This window comes from Miniopterus schreibersii, assembly GCF_964146895.1.
Source record: "Miniopterus schreibersii genome assembly, chromosome: 15".
Lineage (NCBI taxonomy): Eukaryota > Metazoa > Chordata > Mammalia > Chiroptera > Miniopteridae > Miniopterus > Miniopterus schreibersii.
Window position 1 is genome coordinate 25,276,805 of NC_138115.1, and position 17,109 is coordinate 25,293,913.

The window sequence follows — 17,109 nt, forward strand, 5'->3', positions numbered from 1 at the left end:
GAGGCTCAGAAAAGCTAAGGAACCTTCCCCAGATCACTGAGCTAGTAAGTAACGAAGCCAAGGTTCAAATCAAGTTCTGTCTGACTCCAAACCTTTTCAGTGATGCCAAACTGCCTCCCAATGGTGATGGTGACGATATGTAAGTTATTGCCCAGTATGGAAATTACAGTACCTGAGATTTCTAAACCAAACTGCAAGGAACGAACCTTTATAGCCAACCACAGTAGCGTCAACACTCGAAACGTCAAATTCTCCTCGAATTGTCCACAGACTCAACTGTCAACCTTGAGTCCAGTAGACAAAGTCCGGTGAGAATGTTCGTGGTTACCTGGCAACCGCCTTGCCTGTGGGGGAGGGGATGGAGCACCTGCTGTCTCCACTGACTCAGCAGCAGACTGCTCATCCCACATGTGGGAACAGGGACACAGGCAGGGAGGACTCACTGTCATTAGAAAGTGCACAGCTGTGTTAACCATCTCTAGAGGTTTAGATCAGGTCCCAGGACAATGTCCCAATCCTAGACCAATGTCATGAATTGGTGGGACCCAAAGACTGATATTTATGCTAGCATTTCAATCTCACTTCCTTGTTCGAGATCGTTTCTACCTGGGACAATCCCACAGCCAAGGAAGGAAGCCCTTGTGCTGCACATTCCCAGGGACGGGGTGGGGTGTTCAGCACCTCACAAGGCACCCATCCCACGTACAACAATTCCTGGAGGCTTCATGGTTCTTCTGAAACCCGCCCACCTGTACTCTGTCCAAGGCAACTCCTACAAAATTCACCAAACATTTAAATGCAACTCTGGCTGAGTTTTTAATATAAATAGACAGCTAGACTACACAACCACCCCTGCTACCTTCCTGTCTCTTCTGCTTCCTCAAAAGGCAGCCAAATTGGTAGTTACAGACACAGAGAAGAAGGTTAGAGCTAGGGAATACAATATTCAATAATATCACGAAAAATATGTATGCGGCCAGGTGGTAGCTTGAAGCACCAGGAGTCTGCTCTGTAAAGAACTTGATTTTCTAACCACTTCCCTGTACATCTGACACTAATACAGAATAACATTGAATGAGAATTGTAATTGAGAAATAAAAATATTTTTTAAAAAAGAATGCAGGCAAGTAGAGCATATGGAGGGAGCCAGGCTTCCTAGCTAGCTGTCAGACAATCGTTGACAAGCCTGCCCTGGCTCTGAGCCTGACTGAGGGACCAGCCTCCTCTAGATGGACGTGTTCTCAGTGGCCACTCCTCAGGTCCAGGGGGAGGTGTTAGAGAATGTGTGGCACGGGAGGGAGACCAGCAGCCTTGTCTGCAGGGGGGGGTGGTCAAGGCCACAGCTGGAGCACCTCACACTCAACACACCTCTCTTCAAAGTGCAGTTAGAAATCTCCTCCGGCACACAGTGCAGGAGCAGCAGGCCCTGGGCCCTTGGACTGCTTGGTGAATGAGGCCCCTGCCCTGACCTAACAAGCTGTCCTCTGCCAGCCTCTGGCCCCTTGTCCTGTCCTAAGCAAGTCTCCCCTGGACTTTTATGTGCAGCCACCTCACTGAAAACACCTTTGCTGCCTCCAGCTAAAGTCCAGGCCCGGAGAGCAAGAGGGATGAACTAGAGATCCAATGAGTTTGTTTTTAAATCACCTCATTACAAAAAAGAACCCCTTTTCCTACAGAACTCAAAGCATTACCCACCCCCACCCCCACCCCCCACCAAATCCTTTTACTTTTTTCAAAAAGGAAAAATCCAACTCTGTTCTCCCAGGGAAGCCCAGTTCTGGAGGTTCAGTCATTCCTGCTTCCCTCTCTGGGTACCTCTGTCCAGAGCAAACCGTAATACTTGGAGTGAAGTGCCCAGCTGGAGTGTCGGAAGCCCGAGGCCAATCTAGGGTTCAGCTCCCCAGCTCTGTGTCGCGACCCCCCGTGGGGCGTACAGAACAGCTAATATTTAGCCTACTGCCACAGATCACTTCCACCCACGCTTGTTCTGGGCCTAATTCCTGGCATAGTTTATCCATGGGACCTGGCTCACCTAAGGGTCCTGGAGCCAGGAGAGTGGGCCGACTTGCCAGAGGCACCGGCTCTACTCCTCCTCCTGTCCCCCCTCCAGGTTCCTTCAAACACCCCCAACAGCCTCAGGCCTTTGCCAGAAGCCTCCTGGGTGAGCGCATGCGCACGTGCTGTGGACCAGAATGCGACCCCAGCCTCAGGAACCCTGGCGCTCTCCTCAGAGGGAACAGAGCCCCCCTGGCCACCTCAGTGCTGCCACCTACAGGGCCGGGCACGAGTGAACCTCTCTGCCCCAGCATGGAGGCCTAGGTCTGTAGGATCTCCATCTCCACACAAGCGCCCCAGCCCATGATAAAGAGGGGTGGAGTCTCTCCCCAGTCCCCAGGGACCAGCTATTTCTAGATCTGTTACAAGGGGGAGGGAGGGATTGCCTGGTTTAATCCCTTAGGAAAATCCAGGATCCCTGTGAATGGGTCCCAGGCTTTGCTGAGAGGCAGTGTCTGGAGCCCAGGGAGGCGGGAAGTGCCCCTGTACACACACACACACACACACACACACACACAGCCCAGCTGCCCTAAACTAAAGGGACCCTCCTGGTTTCTGATTTGGCCCGAAGCTAGTCCTTCGAGTGACTCCCAGGCCTGGTCAGATGTCAAATACTCCGCCCCCCCCCCCACAGGCTGGCTTGTCCTGTGCATGTAGTTGTGAAGCCCAGGACCAAAGAACTCTTTCTCTCCTGTCCTCAGACCCTGGTCCTTTAGCACAGCAAGCCCCTGTTCTAGTGAGACTCAGATTTCTGGGGAGATTTTAAAGGCTTTTCTCTCACCCCAGCCTCAATCTGCGAAGCTCTGTATCTTGGGGCAGCCAAAGCAAAAGCCCATGGGACCTGGGCTGGCAGAGATGCGGAGAAAATGGAAGCCCATGCACTGCTGGTGGGAGTGAGAATGGCACAGCCGCCCGATCAGTGCAGCTCAGCTGCTGATCATCCACTTGTGAGCCAGTTTATGGTTCGATTCCACATCCGGGCGAGTGGCCGGGTTGTGATCAAGATTCCTAGTGGGGGGCGTGCAGGAGGCAGCCCATCAGTGAGTCACCATTGATGTTTCTCTCCCTCTCTCTCTTTCTCTCTTCCTCTCTCCGAAATCAATTTTTTAAATAAATGGTACAGCTGCTGTAAAAAAAGAATGGCGATTCCTTGAGAAATTACACATAGAATTGCCATATGGTCCAGCAGTTCCACTCCTGGGTATATACTCAAAAGAATTGAAAGCAGAAATTGAAATATTTGTACACAACATCAGGCTTTACAATAGCCAACAGGGGGAAGCAACCCAAGTGTCCATTGACATACGAATGGATTTAAAAATGTGGTACATACATGCATACAAAGGAATATTATTTAGCCTTAAAAAGGAATGGAATTCTGAGAATGCTACAACATGAACCTTGAAAATACGCCAGGCACAAAAGGACAAATAGAACATGATTCCACTTGCACATCATACCTAGAAGAGACAAATTCATACAGATATTCCAAAAAATACAATAGTGGTTCCCAGGGCAGAGAGGGGGAGGGAAGGGAGAGGAGTCAGTGTTTGGTGGGTTCAGGGTTTCACGTTAGGAAGATGAAAACGTTCTGAGTGTGGGCAGTGGCGTTGGTTCCACAGCAATGTGACTGTACTTACAGCCCCTGAACTGGACACTTCAAAATGGAAAACATGGCAGATGTTATGGTCTGTAGAGTTTATGCTACGTTTTGAAATGTTGGAAAAAACGATGGTTGTGGCAGGCACCAGGCCCAAGAAGGAATGTCTGTGAGCATCTGCTCCGACGGGAGCCTTGTCCCTCCTCTCCTGGTCAGCACGCTCTTCTTTGCAGGAGTTCCCCTGCCCACTGCGAGGAGGGAAGAGCCTAGGCTTTGGAGTCAAAGGTTCATTTACATTCTGCATTCACAAGCTGTGAAACCCTGGGGAAGCCACTTCACCTCCTTGTGAAGTGGGAAAAATCAACTCTGCCTAAAGCATCCCTAGGCTGTCAGCAGGTGTCCTCCGAGTTAAGCCCAGTGGGAAACCTGGGGGGGCCCAGTGTATCCCTGAAGTGCAGAAAGTAGCTCTGAGGGTACCTGTTTGTGCTCGCCATTTCCATAGCTTTTCATTTCCCCATGTATAAGCAGGGTACCCTCTTATGCACGACTGTTGAGAGAAAGTGGACTTGACGTGCACCCCAGTTGACCTCCATAGTAAGGTTAAAAGCTAAAGACTCCACCCTCAGCTAACCAAGACCTGCCATGCATGACACACCCACATCTTCCCTCACTAGGCCAGAGCTCAACATCCAACACAGCCAAGAGGTCTTGAGCGCCTACTGTGTGTCAGGCTCTGTCCCAGGGCCTGAGGATACCAAGAGTGGATAGGAGACTAGATCACTTAACCCTGGGAAGCTGTCACCCTCTCTTGTGCCACCTCTGCCACAGCACACACAAGATTTGTGGCACCATGGTCGCAGACACAGGAACAGGACAAAGGTGTCTGGGGCTTCTCTACTACAGACAGAGGAAGCTACTCTTACCGACATGTGACGAAGCCCCCACACCCCTGCAGACAGTGGAGATCAGGGGAAAGCGAGGCACTGCAGGAAGTGTTTAGTGCCAGGATGTAGCAGCAACAAACCAGCGTTGGCTCTATTTGATCCCGGGACCCGACTCCCCAGTCACCAACCCCTCTGGGCCTTGAATCATGTCCCCGTAAGTCCTGGGACAGTGCTGACGACAGAGATTTTCCACCAGCGTGTTGCGGCCTCTAACCACGCCCCTCCCTCCCTGGTTCAGGTAGTTCCACAGATGCAGGGCATAGGAGTGTGAAGCCTGGCTCCCTGTTCCCCACCTCATAGTCGCGCCTCCACTCTGGATAGGGGATGGGGTAAAATCTTTGGGGGTGGAGGAAGGACAAGTTCAAACACCTGAGGTCGCTCACCTCCTGGAAGTGTTCAACTTTGCACCACACTCTCAACATCCTTGTCATCAAACGGGACCCTGGTGGCCCCAAATGTGTGAATTGTAGTGTTCAACAAAGTTTTCCATGCACTGCCATAGGAAGGAGTGGCGGGGGAGGAATCCAAACACCCCGTTACTAGAGGGCTGTGGAGCCTGTGCCGCCCAAAAGTTCTCCTCAGGGATGGGCCTGATGGAGATGACATCGGTGTCCATGTAGACGCCCGGTATTTCCAGGTGATGGCCAGGTGGGACGCCTCTGAGCTGACATGGAGCCAGCTTCTCTCTGCACTGGTGCTGATCTGCAGGAGCAGGTGCAAATCAGCCTGAGCAGCGCGGGGGAGGGAGGGGAGTCACAGAAGGAGGCCTGGCCCAGGCTGCCGGGGAGGGGCAGCAAGCCTGCTTCCCAAATACCTATTTGCCAAGGGACCAATTTTGCCAATTTACCAACATTGCCTCCTTCACCCAAGTGTTGCCTTTAAGTAAAAAGTTTACAACAATCAATTTCCATGGGAAGACTTCAGTGGCTTTAAATTTTCTTCTTTAAATGAAAGAAGTGGAAAGATAAAGTAGAAACCAGAAGGGATTCCGCAGTGAACTCTATGAGTCATTTTCAGGAAGTTGGATGCTATCGCAAACTTGATAGAAAGAAATTTTTTAAAGTCCTAGAAGTACTAAAAACTGACAAAAAAAAAAAAAGATAGAGTCGAAAATATAGGAAAAAATCAATATTTGTGCTATTTGAGAAATTTGCAAAAGAACCTTAAAATGCATGTATGCCTTCGTTCAATAACTAATTCTACATTAAAGGAATTAAGATGTCCCACTCATCGATGGCTTCTTGTTTCCTACGTGCCCGAGGTTCCCCAGGAACAGCTCTTTGGGTCTTTCCTCTTGGACCTGAGTTAGTTCTCTGGACCCCTCAATTCAGGCCTCAGGGCACTTGGCATCTTACCATAGGTCCTTGACATCAAGTGGATGGGTTGTTTTTTCCTTCCAGAGCGGGGGTCGGGGGTCAGAGGGGAAGGGAGGAGAGAGCAGAGCTCCTGCACCCTGCTTAGGGATGACTAGAGGGCTCCATTTGCGCAGTGATACATGCCTAGTGCCTGCATTTCTGGTGGGTCATGTAGTCGGTGCCTTCCAACCATCTACACCATGGCCCAAACCATTGAACAAGTGGTCAAGGCAGAGATCAGTGAAGTAGTTGGGGGCCTTCGTCACAGGGGTGAAAGTGAGCATTAGTGATGCAGTGAGACCCCAAACACAAAAAGTAGGACCTTTCTGACCAAGAACCTAGTAGAGGGAATGATGGAAAGAGCACTAGTTTGGAGTCATGCCTCCGCTTGCCACAGGCTCTGGGCACCAGGGCAAGTCCCAAAACTGCTCAGAGCCTCAGCCCTTTTGTACAGTGTGGGAAATAGGTGACCTCATGCTCAAAGTGAGGGTGAGGGGCTCTGTAAACCCAAGAAGCTACTTTCACTTTTCACCAAGGAAAACAGGAGATAATAGAACACAATTACTGTAGATGGTATTTGACTCCCTGATGACAAACATGAAGTTCTTGGTGTGTGTGTTTTTGTTTTTTCAGATAAGTGAAGTATATTTCCCTTGGAACCCTTAAGAAGAAACCCTCAGCCCTGTGTTGGAGCTGAGATGTGCACAGAGGCCAGCTCTCAGGCACTGATACCCAGGGCCTTTTTGGGATCACAGCCTGATGTCCTTCCTGAGTCTTTCTGAAGTGGCTTCCTGTCACCTGAGCCACTCTGCCAGGAACTCCCCAGGCTCCCAGATCCATCCCTTCAGCCTTCCCTCTGGTGTGAACAGAACTGCTTTCCCTTCCGTCTGCTCCCCATTCTGCCTCATCTGGCAGGTATCACACTGACTTTCTGTGTGTGTCGGAGCAGGTGCCACAGCAGCAGCTCCTATGCTGACTCCACAGATCCCCAGAGGCTCCCAGGATGGGCTTTGGAAACTTGGGGCCATAGGTTGTATTAGTCCCTTTACCATGGGTGCCATTGGTACACCGCTCCTATGTATTACATGCCCAAAAGAATGTCCCTGCTCTTTGACGCCCCCTGACCTTAACTCTGTTCAAAATTCCTCCCGATGTCTTCACCACAATGGCAGGCTTTCTCCCACCAGCCAAGCAACGCCTAGGAGTTGAGAAGTGCAGAGTTATTTGTCTTCGAGCAATGGGTGGGTCTGAATATGCTGGTGAAAGCCACCTGTGCATCCCGATGTTGTTTACTTTCCTAAAAGTTTCTGCCTCCTGTGAGAGAGCTCCTGCTTCCTCCATTATAATCTAAGCCAGACTTGTCAACGCAGTGACCTTGGGGCCTGGGCAGCTGCTACTGCCTGATGAGACCTAAGGACCTGGGCAGGGATATAGCCACAAGTAAACAAAGCACATGAACAGGATGGGGAAAGACCTCTGAATCCACTGTACTCCTCTTTTCCCCATTCAATATTATTCCACTCTTCTTTTTATTTTACAATATTGTTCTTTGGATGTTCGGAGCTAGTCTGAAGAAAAGACAATGCAGGGGGGAAAACCCCAACCAGAGCAGAGATTTCCCCAACTCTCCAACCCTAGGGATAACCTCTGATAAACTCAACTGGGAAAACTCCAATGTTTGGGCCTACACACCCCCTGATATAAAGTACTCACTGTATTAAGAAGGAAAAGTTAAAGGAATTTTTAACATTAAATGTTTGTTGAACTGAATTACACGTGAAAAGGGATCTCTTAATTCTGTAGCTTCTTTGATTTATTGAAAGAAGGAAATACTCAAGCCAACAATACTTGTCCTACTTACTTTGGAGCCCTTGGAACCACAGTTCCGGTTTTTAACATATTTGTCAAGTAAGTGGGACTGATAAACTTTTTAAAGCATTCAGCTATTAACAGGGCAAAACCAATACACAGAATGATGGCTTATCACCATCACCAGATCCTGCCCTGGCGGGGTAGCTCAGATGGCTAGAGTGTCCTCCCGATACACCAAGGCTGTGGGTTTGATCCGGGTCAGGGCACATACAAGAATCAACCAATCGATGCATAAATAAGTGAATCAAAAAAAAATCCATGCTTCTCTCTCCTTTTTCTCTAACTCCAAAATCAATAAATGTTTTTAAAATTCTAAAAAGAATCTGAAAAAAAAAGAAAAAAGAAAAAAAAAGCCAATTCCTTTTCCCACTGTTCTGAAGCTGGAACAAACAGTGGAGACCTGGGTTCACATGAATGAGCAGGGGCAGTTCACTGCGGAGTGAGGGATAATCCACAGCCTAGCGCCTGGGAACCATGTGAGAATAACAGAAGGACATTGACGAGTGACAGTATCAACAGTAAGTCCTGAAAACCATTTTCTTTCTTACTGATCATCAGTGAATTGATGCCAGCATAGAATCCCCTTGTCCGAATATGTTACACTCTGCTGCTCGTCTAAGGGAGTCCCCCTGGCAGTCAAATGTTGGGCTGTATGAAATTCCACGTCTGGGGGTCGAGCATCGTCTGAGGCTTGGCAGAGGGGAGAGGCAGATGCGTACCCAGAATATTCGTTCCTGTGGGGCTGCAGCAGTGGCAGGGGCGTCACTAGTCAACCAACTGAGCGGCAAGTAGCAGCTGCTGTCCTCAAGAACTAGCACCATATCAAGGGCTCAGCGTTGAGCTCTGTTCCTGCCAAAGGGGACATTCGGGAGCAGAGGAGCTAGAGCAGCCTTGGGAAGTGGGCGTCTATGCTGTTTGGCCATGTGGCCTCTCTCTTGCCACCACAGCCATTCCACCCACGTGCCCACCCTGCCAGTTCTGGGCTGGTGACCAAGCAGATCGTCAGCAGTGCACCAATGCCCTGTCGGCAAACAGGCACAAAAGATCTTTTCGGGTAATGGAAATACTCTAAAACTGCATTATGGGATGCTCGCACACAAAAGAGCCACCTACTGTGGAAGGTCTGCATGTGGCGGTCCTTGGGGGGCACGGCCATGAGGCGCAGGTCGCCGCAGCTCAGCACAAGGTCTGTGGGCCCCGACCCGCTGCTCCGCCAGCGCCAGCGTCTCCTAGATCTTGTCCAGCTCCCTGTGGCAGCAGCCGGCCACAGCTCCCGCATCCTGAGGGCCCGAGGCGGGGAGCGCTGTCTGCAACCCCTCGAGCAGAGGATCCCAGCTCCAAGAGCAGAGGCTGGGCTGAGGGCTCAGCTCCCGCCAACGTAAACGGAGCCGCCTCCTCTTGAGAGGCCTGCAGTCTAACTCACTTCCGGTCTCAAGTCTCGCGAGAGAGGTTCCCTCCCCCAGGATCCCAAAGAGCTTTCAGGGTGACTCGGGTCTCCAAGTCTCAGCAGGGGACGGATAAGAAAAGTCACAACCACCGGAGTCAAAAAAGAAGTCCTCAGAAATAGAGCTTTAGTTTGATAAAATTAAACCAAACTAGGAAGTGAGCAGGTGCGATTGGTAATACCCCAGGAGGAAGCTCTCACGGTGAAGATAAATGCGTGAAAGTCAATTAGAAATTCACCAAAAAAGATGTTTAATAAACAAAAATTAAAGGTACTTTAAAAATAAACGTAAAAACTCACTGAGTATTTAAAAATTATCCCCCTCAAGAGTTTCTGAAATTACCAGGGTAGCTGTGTGTGTGTGTGTGTTTAAGGGGCCAGGGACTCTTCACCCTCCCGGCAGAGGGTCGTTGGCGCAACTGGACAGGACTCAGGAGAGCGCCGAGCGGGCAGAGCCTCCAGGAGGGGGCACCAGGCGCCCACTGAGCGGCCCAGAGGGACACAGCCAACAAGCAGAACACCTCTGACAAAACCCAGTCAAGAGAAATAACCTAATCGGGACCACACAGAGGACAGTTCATCCTTCTCTGCTTGTTTTTATTTTTATTGAATTTATTGGGGTAACACTGGTTAACAAAATTGTATAAGTTCCTGGGCCACAATTTTATACCACATCATCTGTACACAGTATTGTGTGCTCACCCCCTGAAGTCAAGTCTGGTCCATCACCGTTCATTGCCCTATGACCTTCTCCACCTCCCTCTCCCCTCCCGCCTCCGTCACCACCCTGTTTTTTGTGTCCATGAGTTTTTCTTTTTCTTTTTTCTCAATCCCTCCACCTGCAACCCAGCCTCCCCAGACCTCCACAGCTCTCAGCCTGCCCTCTATCTAGAGTCAGTCACTCTTTTCATTGTTAGTGATTTTGTTCCTTAGATTGCACATATGAGTGAAATCATAGGGTACTTGGAGAGAAGTAATCTAATCAAGATAACACGGAGGATAGTGACTCCATCTCTGCTCATTAAAAAAAAATGTCTCTATTGATGTCAGAGAGAGGAAGGGAGAGGGAGAGAGAGAGAGAGACATCGATGAGGATCATCGATTGGCTGCCTTCTGCAAGCCCTGTACTGGGGATGGAGCCCACAGCTCGGGCATATGCCCTGACCTGGAGAGGAACTTCAATCTCCTGGATCATAGGTCAATGCTCAACCACTGAGCCATGCAGGCTGGGCCATCTCTGCTCATTTTTTAAAACTAGATAAACAATATTCTAGAAACAGACACCAAAATTAATTTAAAATGAAGCAGGTATATGCAGAACAATGGCAATAAGAAGACACTGGAAAAGTTGTCAAGACCTAAGTCCATTAAAAGACATTGTACCCAAAGGCATTTATGGCCAATTTAATTCAAATTTACAAGGAAGATGTAGTTTTCATGATATTTAAATTGATCAAGAGGGTTAAAAAAAAAAGATGGAAATCTAATAATTCCAATTATTTTTTAATATATTATTTTCCTTTTGTATTAAATTTTAAAATATATCAGAATCCATGCTTTTTATGGCATTGTTAAATTTAACTTTTTCCATTAAAATTTTAATCTATAGGATTGTCTTTTTCTGGATCTTTTTCCCTCCACATAAAAAATTTTAATTGAGGGCTAACTTAAAGTAACATGAACAAATCCAATCTTAAGTGCACATTTTGATGCATTTTTGCATATGTAATCACACATACAACCACCACCCATCTCAAAATATAAAATATTTCCAGTATTCCCAAAGATTCCCTTGTGCTTCCCCCCAAGACCCTTACCCCAAAAGGAAAGCACTATTCTAACCTCATAGATCTGCTTCACTTATTTTTAAACTTCATCTAAATGTCAATATAGTCACACACTTCTTCACAGAGATACTTCTAATGTGTTGTTATGCAATTTCGTCTTTGGGTAAACATCATACAGTGTTCTTTCACAAACTTGGATGGCATGGCCTACTGTTTGCCCACCAGGCTATATGGCATAGTCTATTGCTCACAGGCTACAAACCTGTACAGCAGGTTACTACAAAAAACATGAGGTTAAATCAAGCACAAGGTAAACTGATGCAATCAAGAGACTTGGTAAAGTTGTGTGAGGCTGCTCCTGGTGTAACACTGCACACTGTTTTATAGCAAACTTTTTATCTTATACAAGCAGAAGGAGTACACTCTAAAACAATGATAAAAAGTATAGTATGGTAAATACATAAACTAGAAAGTAGTCATTTATTATCATTATCATTATCAAATACTATGTACTGTACATAATTTTATGTGCTATACTTTTATATATGTGCTGTACTTTTATATATGGCAGCACATATATACTTTTTCTGTAGAATAGTTTATTGATTTTTAAAGAGAGAAGAGGGAGTTAAGAGAGACACATGGATGAGAGAGAGAAACATCCATCGCTGCCTCATGCATGCCCCCTACTGGGGATCGAGCCAGCAACCTGGGCATGTGTCCTCACGAGGAATTGAACCAGCAACCTTTTGGTGCATGCGATGTTGCTCAACCAACTGAGCCACACTGGCCAGGGCTGTACATAATTTTATTTGCTATAGTTTTATATGACTGGAAATGCAATAGGTTTGTTTATACAAGCACCACCACAAACACAAAAGTAATGTGTTTCGTAATGACATTGTAACAGCTCTGACATTATTAGAGAGGAATTTTTTAGCTGCTTTATAATCTTATGGGACCACATTCATATATGTGGTCTCCCATTGACCAAGTGTCGTTGTGTGGGGCCTGACTGTATATATTATGCACTCTTTTGTGTCTTCCTTTTTTCTCTTAACATAATGTCTGTGAGAGTCATCCATGAATCTATACTGTAGATAGCTATAGCTACAGTATGCTGTTTCTCATTGCTGCGTAGTATTCCATTGTGTGAACATACCACAGTTTATCTATTTTCCCATTGAAGGACATTTGGATTATTTCTAATTTGGGGCTCTTATGAATAAATCCACCATGCACATTCTTGTAAAATCTTTTGGAGGGTATGGCTCTTATTTCCCTTGGTTTATGCCCAGGGATGGAATCTGGGTAATAGAGTAGGAATATGTTTAGCTTTAATAGATAGTGTCAGTTTTCAAAGTGCTAGTTTACACTTTCCTAAGTTACATAAGAGCTTTGCAATTATTCCATATGCTCAACAGCGCTTGGTATTATCTGTTCAATTTCAGCCATTTTGTTAGGTGTGCAGGGGTATCTCCTTGTAGTTTCCATGTAGATTTTACAGCAAAGTTTCAATAGATAAGTCAATTTGAATTTTTTCCTTTTGTAATGGGTAGAAAACACATCCTGTGCATTCTGATATGACATATATTACCTTTATGGTATTTCTACCAAAAACACATCACCTGAATCTAACCTTGAAAAACAGCAGGGAAATTAAAATTGAGAAAGATTGTGAAAAATAACTGGCCTCTTTTTTTATAAATATGATGGTCATGAAATATGAGGAAAGACTGAGAAATATTAAAAATTAAAGGGGACTGAAGATTTAGGATAACTGAATGCAATGTGGTGCTGTCTAGGACATTATTAGGTCAACTGGCAAAATCTGAATAAGTTCTGTAAGTTAGATAGTATTGTATCAGCATTAATTTTCTGATTTTGATAATTTTATTCTAAATTTTATTCTGGTTAAATAAGGGAATTCCTTTTTTAGGAAACACACTGAAATTATAAATATATATCATATATATAGTTCTCTGCCCACTATGTATTTCTGGGCCTAGAAGCTGCAGTGAACAACATTTCCTAGACACCCCTTGTCAGCTGAAGTCTGGATTAGGTTTTGCAAATGAGAAACACTTTTATGAGATGTTAAACAAACAAAAAATTAATTTCCAAGGCTGAAAGTCATTTTAAAAGAAAGGGTTTATTAAGCCACCGCTAGCATACACACACACACACTATTAAAAATAAAAAAATAAATTGCTTTTCCCAGTCCCCTGCCCCAACCCACCCCCTTTTTCCTTTGTCCAAAATGACATATCTTCCCAGCAGTCTCTTCTGTTGGGGTGGGGCCTGAGCTGTCCCGAGCCCGGCGACAAGACAGATCCTCTGCTCAGCTGGCCTCTGTGGCAGGATCACCAGTGACAGATCTTGTGTCGGCGACGGGTGAAAGTGCTGACTGCTTGCTTCTCAGGCATTTTCCATTCCTCTTTCTGGCCCGGGTTCTGAGGGGCATTTTGCAGAACATTTTCCTTAAAATGACTCACATCATCAGAAAGCGGCAGAGAGGTAAAGGGGAGAAGAAAATGCAGGATGGACATGGGGACAAAATGCAGTTATGGAAGAAAGTAGGGAGACACTGCTCCTCCTGCTTCCCTAAGTTTCCCCGTCTTTGAGAACCTGCTTCAGAGACGTGGTATCAGAGAGACTTCAAACACACTTGAAATTCCACTGCCCAAATCAAGGTAAGCTCCTTGGAAATAACTATGGCAGATCAGGTTGCTCTTGCTGTCATTTAAACTTTGTCCACATTTTATAATGCTTCACATTGACGGAGGTGGAAGCCAGAGCCTTGACTTTTCTGAATCCCTGAGGTGAATGTGCCAGGAATGAAACTGTCCACCCACCTCCTCTCAGATGCTTCTCTAGAGCCTGGTAAACACTAGGACTGGAGGAGCGGGAGGAGAGCTCCAGAGCGCTAGGAATCCTTCAGCCTGGAAAGGGTCTGGGCTGTGGCCAATGCCAGAGCTACTCCCAGACCACAGTCCCCCCTCTAGACTCTCAGGGTTTCCGCTGAACGGAGGCCCAGGCCATCTCCTTGGATAGAAGAATGCTATGTGCTTTCTCCTGGAATATAAGGCTAACCAGTCAGAAACCACCCAGGGCCCAGGGCAGCAAGCATGCTCTGAGCAGCGCCTCAACCTGCTTTGGGTTGTTGGTGCTCTTTCACAATGTGGGGAAAGGAAGAAATATCTTTGTAATCACTTGGGCTCATTACGAACACACATGAGCTGCACAATAAACCTAACAGATTATATAGTAAAAGCCAGGGAGGGGGTGGGAGTGTATGCTATTGATATATCCAGAACCAAACGGACATTGCCCATGATTTCTCAATTTCAGGGCAACAGTATTGGTCATCCCACGAAACACCTTTTCTGATTCAGAAAAAAAGAAATGCGTGTGATTTAACAAGCGCTCTCAATGTCTCTGCCTGAGAAAGTGACAGGATGTGGGAGCTCTTCATGTCTGGGGGGCGGAGGGCAGTGAGGAGGCTCTGGTGATGGTGGAGGAAGATGAGCATCTGAGCTCTAAACATTACGCTGGCTCAAGCCTGAGACACACAAGGCCATCAGGACATTCTCCGTGAGAGGAATGGCCTTGAATATTTAGAACAAAGTGTCTAAATCCTCCCACTGTATGCTGTCGCCCACTGTGATGTGTCTGATGCCACTGCAATACCCGCCCCGTGGGAAGAAGTCCACTGGCCCGGGGCCTGTGTGGGGTCCTCAAGAGTGAACGGGGGGGCCCCTGTGGGATGAGCCAGAGGGAGAAGAGACCAGCTACCGAGGAAGGCAGGCAGCGAGCCTGGGCCAGGCTCCATCAGAGGCAGGAAAGGGGAGAAACAACCTACCGAGGAGCTGCTTGTGTCATAAACCAAAAGGTTTTCTATTGTTAACATGGACACAGGAAGCACTTGAAAGCGGCCCTGTCTGCACAGTGAGGTCAGTTCCAACGTCCCGCTGGGGCCAAGGCTGACACTCGCTGGACCCTCCCGCAGGCCCACCCCACGTGCCCAGACTTGGGGCTGGTCCTTTAGGGAACTGCAGGGCAACCTGCCAGAGTCCCGCACCCTACCTGAGGCTTCCCTTCCGTCGTGGCAGCCTGCGGTGGCGCGGCGCCGGGCAGGGGCACACTGGCCCCTTCTGCAACCTTCTTCGCCTGCTCCCACTCCTGCCGGCTCATCACCAGCACTCGCCTCACTGCAAGGCAACCAGAGGGAAAAGCCCAGGGAGTGAAGGCCGCGACCTTCTGTGAGGTCCAGGCTCCAGTGCGGACAGAGGGAGTCCAGAGAGGGTCAAAGGCAGAGGAAGGGCGACCGAAAAGACCAGGGCGAGGAGAGGGAGAAGCCCCCGGCGACGTGTGCCTCAGGGAGAGGCCTTGGGCATCCCGACAATGTAGCCGCACCTCACAGCCCGGCTGGGCGGGTGGCTCAGGGAGCCCCTTCCTTTGGCCTCGCTCAGCTGGGACAAGAACTGCAAGACAGACGGTCAGGCACCCCCTCCCTCACCACGTCACTGAGACAGGGAGGGATCTAGATGGGACTCAGCACAGGAGGGCTGCAGGCCAGACGTGCTCTCTGCACACTCCATGCAGGAAGGGAACTGAGCAGTGACGTGCGTTATCTATGGCCTCCCGGCGACATGGGAAACGAGGTGCATGTCCAGGCGTCAGGAATGACCAAGAAGGAGGGAGCTAAGCTCGGCTTCCTAGGAGTCAAATGTCTGAGGGCAGGATAGACTCTTGGATCTACAAAAGTGCTTGGCTGCCTGATTCAATCCTTCAGGGAATATTTCAGAGCCTTCAATGTCCCAGGCACTGTTCCTCACCCCTCAGTCATCATCTTCTCCAGATACCTCATTTTACAACAGAGGAACAGAAACCCTTCACACAAGGATAAGTAGGAAAGTAACAAGTGACAGAGCCTGAACTGGACCTGAGGACTCCTGAGACCATCAACACTTGTCTAAAGACTCAGTCTGGTGGATTCTGATGGACCAGCAGGCCTGAAATAAGCTGTGGACTGGATGAACTTGTGCGGGATCCATTAACAGCATGGGCTTGCAGACGGCACAGGCCTAGGGTCACATGCCAGGGCAGCCACAGGCTGGCTTTGGAAAGACACAACTCTGTGTTCCATATTCTTTACGTAAGCCTGGGCTAGAAAATGCACTGAAGCCAGAAGCTGATGGCTTTTTCACTAATAGTTTTTAGAAAATCTTAAAAGAATTGGATTTAGTTGTCTTGAGAAGAAAATGCTCAATTTGTCATTGTAACCTGTTAGATAGAGAGTGACAAGTTTCATGGATGCATTCATTCCAGTTAATCTTAACGCTTAGCTTCATTTCTGTGATGCCCTTTAAACCAACAAGCTGAATTTCTGTCTAAGTCTCTTTGCTCAAGAGGGCGAAGAACTTTCTGAGGCTGTCATCCTCTGTCTCAAGGTTGGCAGGGAAACCACACCTTCCGCTATTCTTTTGTTACAAAAACTTATCTTTGGTAAACTGTGTGTTATAGGAAACTATATTTGTCAAAATGTTCATTGTGGGTGAACCTAGTGGAAACTGAGGTGATAGTTAACCCGGTGACCACAAGCCCTTGGTCTGGCGCTAATGAACTCAAGCAGCGTAAGAGGCCGTGCGGATACACTTCCTGCTGGGGAATGGCTAAAGGCAGTTCTTTCTGGGAAAAAAGTATTCTACAAATAACAAAACACACAATAACTCCAGCACATTAGCTTCAAAGACATAACCCAGAATCAATTCTCCATGACACGGTTCTGTGATCTTGAACGAGTAACTGAAGGTCTCAGAGGCTTAGCTTCCACATCTGTAAGGGTGGGTGCAGTTATGCAGACGCCTTACCTCATGGGCTGGGGGAGGGAATCCCTGCTCTACCCCAGGGTTAGCCAAGCTTAAGAGGGACACCCTCTCAGTGTCTCCCTACAATTTCTTACCCTCTCCTACCCACAGAACTAGCCAAGCAGAGTCACTGCAACACCCCCTGGGCCATGTTTCAGCTGGGAGAGGGTCAGGAATGCTGA

At 47.8% G+C, this 17,109-nt stretch overlaps 1 long non-coding RNA gene and 1 pseudogene across 2 annotated transcripts in view; one reads left to right on the top strand and one right to left on the bottom strand.

The window, feature by feature from the left end:
- The window catches only part of LOC308567474, a 39,418-nt gene that overhangs the window by 16,091 nt on the left and 6,218 nt on the right, over positions 1-17,109 (top strand). The gene's annotated exons all lie outside the window — the stretch shown is intronic.
- LOC308568085 (alpha-1,4-N-acetylglucosaminyltransferase pseudogene) lies at positions 4,691-9,105 on the bottom strand (annotated as a pseudogene). Its single transcript has 3 exons — positions 8,940-9,105; positions 8,428-8,516; positions 4,691-5,325 (listed from the first exon to the last, which is right to left on the bottom strand). The product of its transcript is annotated as an alpha-1,4-N-acetylglucosaminyltransferase pseudogene (transcript).